This window comes from Apaloderma vittatum, unplaced genomic scaffold (assembly GCF_000703405.1).
Source record: "Apaloderma vittatum isolate BGI_N311 unplaced genomic scaffold, ASM70340v1 scaffold8692, whole genome shotgun sequence".
Taxonomy (NCBI): domain Eukaryota; kingdom Metazoa; phylum Chordata; class Aves; order Trogoniformes; family Trogonidae; genus Apaloderma; species Apaloderma vittatum.
This window is the reverse complement of record NW_009705249.1, coordinates 131,706-137,892: the sequence shown is the minus strand read 5'-3', so window position 1 is coordinate 137,892 and position 6,187 is coordinate 131,706. Positions and strand designations below refer to the sequence as shown.

Sequence of the window (6,187 nt, the reverse complement as noted above, 5' to 3'; positions counted from 1 at the left end):
TGGGTTTTTTTGCAGTGAAGTCTGTCTGTCTGCTGAGCTGCTTCGTCTCTTTCCTTTCCCGGTCTGGGCGAAAACTTGTTAGCAGTGAGCAGCACAATGCGATATGTAGCTCGAGCCTGAGAGACTTAAGGGAGATGGGTCAGCACTGGGAGCCAAACAAGTTGGATTTTGGTTGAATTTGGGTTTTTTTCCTTGGGTTTTTTCTTTGGTTGTTTGAGTTTTTGTCATTTGTCTGTGGCTAAATGAAAATGCTGGAGGTTTCCCATCTGTTACAATTTAATCAAATAGCTTCCTCACCAAAAGGTGCTGGTAAGCCCTTCTCAATTAAATGCCCATCCCTTTGAATGTTTGCCTCCATTCTTCAAGCCCGACTTCCTTGATCCCCATCTTCCTTCCTGTGTCTTGCTATGCTTAATCTCAAATAATCTAGTTTATTATGATTTAGGGTACATTCGGGGCCCTGCTGCTTTTAACTACAGTTTTGAGGAGAGAAGATTAAATTTTCGTGACAGCTCTTGGTCTTTTCCTTTGATTTTATTCCGGTCTTTTTGTCAAAGACATTTACATTAATCTCAGGTACTGCTGCTTTTGTCAGTCATGCTATAGATAAAGTACTCACAGTGTACCTTACACCGCGTTCCACATGGGTGCCTCCCAGGATTAACATTTTGTCGTTAATGTGCCAAAACAGGCACCACTAAGTACAGGTTGCAGTTTTGCTTCACATCTAGCTGCAGAACAGCGAGAGCGACGACGGGGCTGGTTAATGACACGTGCTAAAGATTCTGGTGTCCTGATTTTCTCTTCGCAGATGTGAAAGGACCGCCGACACACAGGCTGTCCTGCGGCCAGTCCCCCTACACTGAAACGACCACATGGGAGAGGAAGTACTGCATCCTGACGGACAGCCAGCTGGTGCTGCTCAACAGGGAGAAAGAGGTGAGAGAAGCTCGCGTTGGCCACTTGGGATTTACTTTTTGGCCTTGGTTGGTAAAACGACAAGGCAGCCTTTTTTCATCAACCAGATGTCGGTTGCATGGAAGCGATGACAGCAAACTGTGGGTATCTGAAACTCCCTCCTGGAGTCTTATAGCTTGCGTGTGCGCCACTACATCTTCCTGTGTTATTGCTGCCTTTAAAGGTAGTTAAAGCTGTTGCAGTTCCTCACTTCGGTACAGACATAAAGGTAGAGAAAAGCCCAGTAAAGGTAGCAGAAAAAGGGGTTTGTTTGTGTCAATGTTGGAGCGCTGGGCAGTGGAGGTGTGTGCAGCCTTCGTGCTGTGCAGTCACAAGGGAAATTGTTTGCCCTCTCTCTTGCTAAACGCAAAGAAGAAGATTGGGGGCCCCTCAGCATGGGTACTCCAAGCTATTGCAACCATCTTGGCTTTAATAATAAAATTACTCTGTGTGTATATCTAGCATGTAGTAGTTGGCGTTGTGCCTTGCCATGAAGGTGATGTCAGTCGGGCTGAAGAATAGGCAGGCTTTAGCTGACCGAAACACTGAACAAACAAATGCTGACAATTCTCTTCTAGACTATGCCATGATATGTGTTTTTTTTTCTTGTGATGTTTGATGCTTAATGATTCTATAATTCTATGATGTCTGTATACTGGCATGGATACATGAGCTTTAGAATCGTTTGATAATGCTCCTGGGATTGTTTGTTTGTTTGTTTAATTATTCTGCTGTAGATTTACCCTGTTCAAAAATAAATATTTCAGGAGGAGATAGGAGTATTTTCACATTACTGTAATAGATTTTATTGCATATAAATGCCCACGAATTTGAGTCTAATACCATGGTTTCCCACATTTGGAGAAGACCTGAACTTTTGCTTTTTTGCTTCTGAAGTTTCTGTGTATGACTCTGTACAGGCTGAGAGTATGAGACCTGTTTCTGGTGTAGCACTAAATATTATTCGTCTTCAGCTCTGCTCGGGCTTATTTACAAGGGCTGAAATATTACCTTGCATAGGGAGAGTAGGAGGAAATGGTGTAGAGAAGGACTTGAGTTATTAGAAGGGAAGAACATCAATGCTAATGTGTGGGAGAGGTGATCAAACTCAGGGAAAATAGAAAGCCCATATCGTGATGTTTATTTACTATGTAATTCTTTTTCTAGTCTGACAGGACTGTCACCTAAGGAATTAAAGTATATAGTGAAGAAACTTAAGGACATGTGAGAATTATTCCTAAAAGTGTACTATACCAGCATAGCTAGGCTAAAAGCATGAATCGCATTAAAGAAATGTAATTGAAAACAAGCCTGGCTCATATCACAAATAATTATCTGTAGGTGGTAATCATGCACTTAACTTCTTAGTTTCTCCTACCACATACAGTTGAAAGCATTTTGCTGGGAGTAAGACGAGTCTTTTGCTTAGATAGAGAGGAGTAAATATTTCACTGGTGTATTAAGTATTATATACTATGTTTAAATATACTCTGTTTTTTTGTCAGGAGCTGGAGAAATTCAGTGTTGGGCTATACAGAGCCTGAGTTTTTAAGTACAGCAGTAACCCCCGGAAATGGAGCAGTGGAGGAAATCTTTGCAGCATTCTCTCAGAGGGGCCTGCCTGCTCTGTCCCAGTGAGAAAGAAGCTGTTTTGGGAAGTGCTGCCTGTGGATGCACCGGGCAGACATGCCTTTGGTGCAGGTGTGACTCCACATGCTGATAATGTGATTTGTTTCAGAAGCCAGTAGCTGCAGTCAGATTTGCCATTCTGATTTTGGAGTAATTTGGGACTGCTTTTAAGTGAAAGGAAAAAGGGAACTCCTTGCTGAGTCATGGGTACCCCACAGGAAAATCCAGGGTTGTTTTAACCTAGCTTCTGAGTCCATACCCATGAGAGTGTGCAACGATCCCTTACAGAAACTCAAAATGTGTGGGAGTAGAACTGCTAGCTAAGAGAGAGACACGGAGCTGATGCTCTGGATTTGCACCTGCTCATTTCTTTCTGAAATAAAAGTATCCCTTGTCGCTTCCATGAGAAAGGGAAGGAGAGGCGACTCCCCTTGGCAAGTCATTCAGAGTTGAAAGAGACTCTGTGAAATGTGAACTAGAAATAAAAGTGAACAAAGGCCTAAGGCAGCAAAGGGGAGAGATGCAAGGGGTAGAGCATAACCATTGTGAAGTACATAGGAGGGCAATAAAAAAAACCCCAAAACCCACAGGTGAGACCACAGGCCCTGGGAGCCTAAGCAAAAGACCAGGTGAATGAGGAAAGGGAGGTTACTTAAAGAAAATCAAAGCTTACATTTAAAGTCCTTAGAAAGGTGATGCTGGAGAAGCTTTTTTGTTAACCCAAAACAAGGCGCGAGCAGCAACAGGAACTGAAGGTGGAGAGGTTTCTGCTCTGAACGTGGAAACTGCTGATGGAGTGGATAGGTCAGAATTCCTTTTGATTGCTGAAACGGATCTTAAAAACAATGTGAGGGACAGGATGATACCCATCAGGTAAGGGGCTGGGTGTGGGGGAAGGAGGAAGAGATGCTAACAGCAGCGTGCCCTTGCAGCCAAAAGGGAGCACTTGCATCATCTCAAGGCTGGTATAATTTGAAAACTGTGAGACTGAAGCATCTCACTTTATTCTGTGCTTTGTTACTTCATGGAATAAGAATCCAAGAAGCTTTGCCTGTATGAAATTGAAAGGGAACAGAAATGTTTGATGTTTATAGTACTCTGTAAAATCATTATGCAGGTATGCCTGTAAAAGCCGAAAAGTAGGAAAACATTTACAAAAAGCAAAGGGGTAAATGAAAGATGCCTGAATTGTTTCAGGTATAATGCTAAGTTTGGTTTCCTTGAGTTAATGCTGTTAAAATACAGCACATATTTTTAAGACTGAGGGCACAGTACAGAAATAATTCGTTTCTTACAACATTGCACGACTGTGGAATTTATTGTCATGGTAGTTTGGGTAGAGTGTGTGCAAGAGAGATTTTGTGCTGTGCAAGCACGAGAGTAGGTTTGAAATCAGAGAAATTCCAAGGTACAACTTGATCCTAAAATATCTATAATTACTTAGATAAAAATAGTCTAACAGTATCATGCTCTACAGTGTAGCAAAATATTAATTACTTGACACCTTGTCAACTTCGTAAAATGGAAATAGGTGAAACTGAAGAATGAAGATTATTAATGAAGGGAAAGGATTTCATGCCCCAAAAGTACGCAGAAAGAAAATTAATCTCTGTAGGGACATGAGAGATGACTTAGCAAATAAGGAATGACGAGTGACAGGAGATGTGCAATTACTGCAACACGTCGTGGTGTGGTAATACCTAGCAGCATCTTCCAAGACTAGGAGAACAGGTCCAGATTGGGTCACTTACAAATCAGTATTTTTTTTTCTATGGGGAAGAGAGTTTCCCAGTGTCAGGAAGGTGAGATATTTTTATTGGTTGTGAAACCTGTTCCATAGGGTAAGAGCTGTGAGAGCACAGCAGAAGTGTCTGCAAAATCAGTGCTATTTAACCAGGGAAAGGGGCTGAGTGTTTATGAAGAGCGATTTCAGACAGATAATGCATGGCGCAGCACTTTCACGAGGGCTGTGACAAATGACTGCATCTGTTTTCGGGCTGCTTTTTAGTGAGTCTTTGTCTGTAACTTGGCTGCTGTCCTGCAGGATCTTTTAATTTTGTGTTCAGTTGGAAATGAACAACGCTTTCAGCTGCGTTAGACCCTTCCTTTTTCCTCCCTGCACCCAAAACCTCATCTTTCTTCTACTATTTAGAGGTGTTTTTAACCAAGAGTGAAGGATAGCAAAGACCTGCATTCGCTATGATAAGATGTACTTATTGGTGCTGGTGACAGAGGCCAGCAGCGGGACCCCTCTGGTGTATTTTCCTCCTCTTCCATCTCCTGTGACAGACACCAGGAGTGGAGGACAGTGGTGATCCCGAGAGAAAACAGCAAGAGCAAAACGTCGTCCTTGACAGACTTGTCACGTCGGTGTCTTACAGCAAATACGTTTTACCTGTAAATAGGAGTTTGTCAAAGCTGCACCTGGTCATAAGAAAAGATTTGATTTGATTCCTGAAGGAATTTAATCATTTATTTTCCAAGAGCCCAAAGAAATGTCCACTGTCAACATCTTTAAAGTAGAATTCTGTGTCAAAATTTTAGCCAGCTTGTAATTTTCTGGAGGAAGGTAAAAAGTAAAATGAATTATTTAACTGTTTTGTTGACATGATTCTGAACTTCCTGACTGCTAGTTTAGAAGAGGTTGCAAGCTCCCAAGTTTTTGTCTTGAATCACTTTCCAGTCTTGTAAAACCGATCTGCAGTCAAGAAACTTCTGTTTCTTTTTTGAGAGCCTAGCTCAGTTTGCCGTTAAGAGGCATTAAAAAAAAAAAAAGAGCTGAAAGCCTAAATTGCCATTAGAGTCCTGACTCGGCAGGGCTTTGCCAGTCTCTTAGATCTTTGGCTGAACGACTTGCTGGAACAGCGAGGGCTGGAGGAGGCTTGGGAAGGCTGCAGACGTCCGACGCAGGGTTTCATTGTGCACATGTGCCCTCAAACCAGGACAACTTGCTCATGTTTCGGTGCTGCCCAGTCTGCGAATCCCTTTGACCTACCACAGAGCGGCTTATCTACCTGCTAAAAAACATGTCTGGCCCCAGGAGAGGCAGAGCTGCTGACCGAGCTCATTTTGTGTGTTCATGAAGCTGTATTTTTAAGAGCAGTCTGATGCTAAAACAATAAATACTGGTCCTGCAGTCTTGGAGTTAGTATTTGGGGCTTTTTTTTGTCAATATAGACTGAGACTATGGTTTTGGAGGAGTGTTACTTAAAATAACACAGCACTTTTAAGTCCAACTTGTGGATGGATCTTTTTTAGCTAATTTGCTACTTTGATCTTGTCTGTGAAACTGCGGGATGTTTGTCTGGTGTAGATCAAGCTATGTGGTGTTAAAACATTGTTCCTTATACAGTTTACAGAATTACTAGGTGGAAAAATACCAATATCAAGTTTTTGTCAAGCTGCTATGAATACCCTAACCAAAGCAGGTTGTTCGCTGGTGTGGAACGTACTGCACTAGATGAATGTACCTGCACCAGTGAACCTTTTCTCATTCCTAGTTTCCTTACTCTGGGCAAACGTTAAGTCTGAAAGGCTGAGTGACCCAGAATTAGGACCTGACCTCTCAGGCAGTCTTCCTGTTAATGCCTCAGTTCCTCTT

The 6,187-nt window shown here is 42.3% G+C and overlaps 1 protein-coding gene across 1 annotated transcript in view; it reads left to right on the top strand.

Annotated features, from left to right (window-relative positions):
- Positions 1 to 819: 819 nt before the first annotated feature.
- The window catches only part of RASAL2 (RAS protein activator like 2), a 94,894-nt gene continuing 89,526 nt past the window's right edge, over positions 820 to 6,187 (top strand). The window contains exon 1 of the mRNA XM_009865320.1: positions 820 to 939. The gene's annotated coding sequence lies outside the window, so the exon portion shown is untranslated. The remainder of the gene's footprint in view (positions 940 to 6,187) is intronic.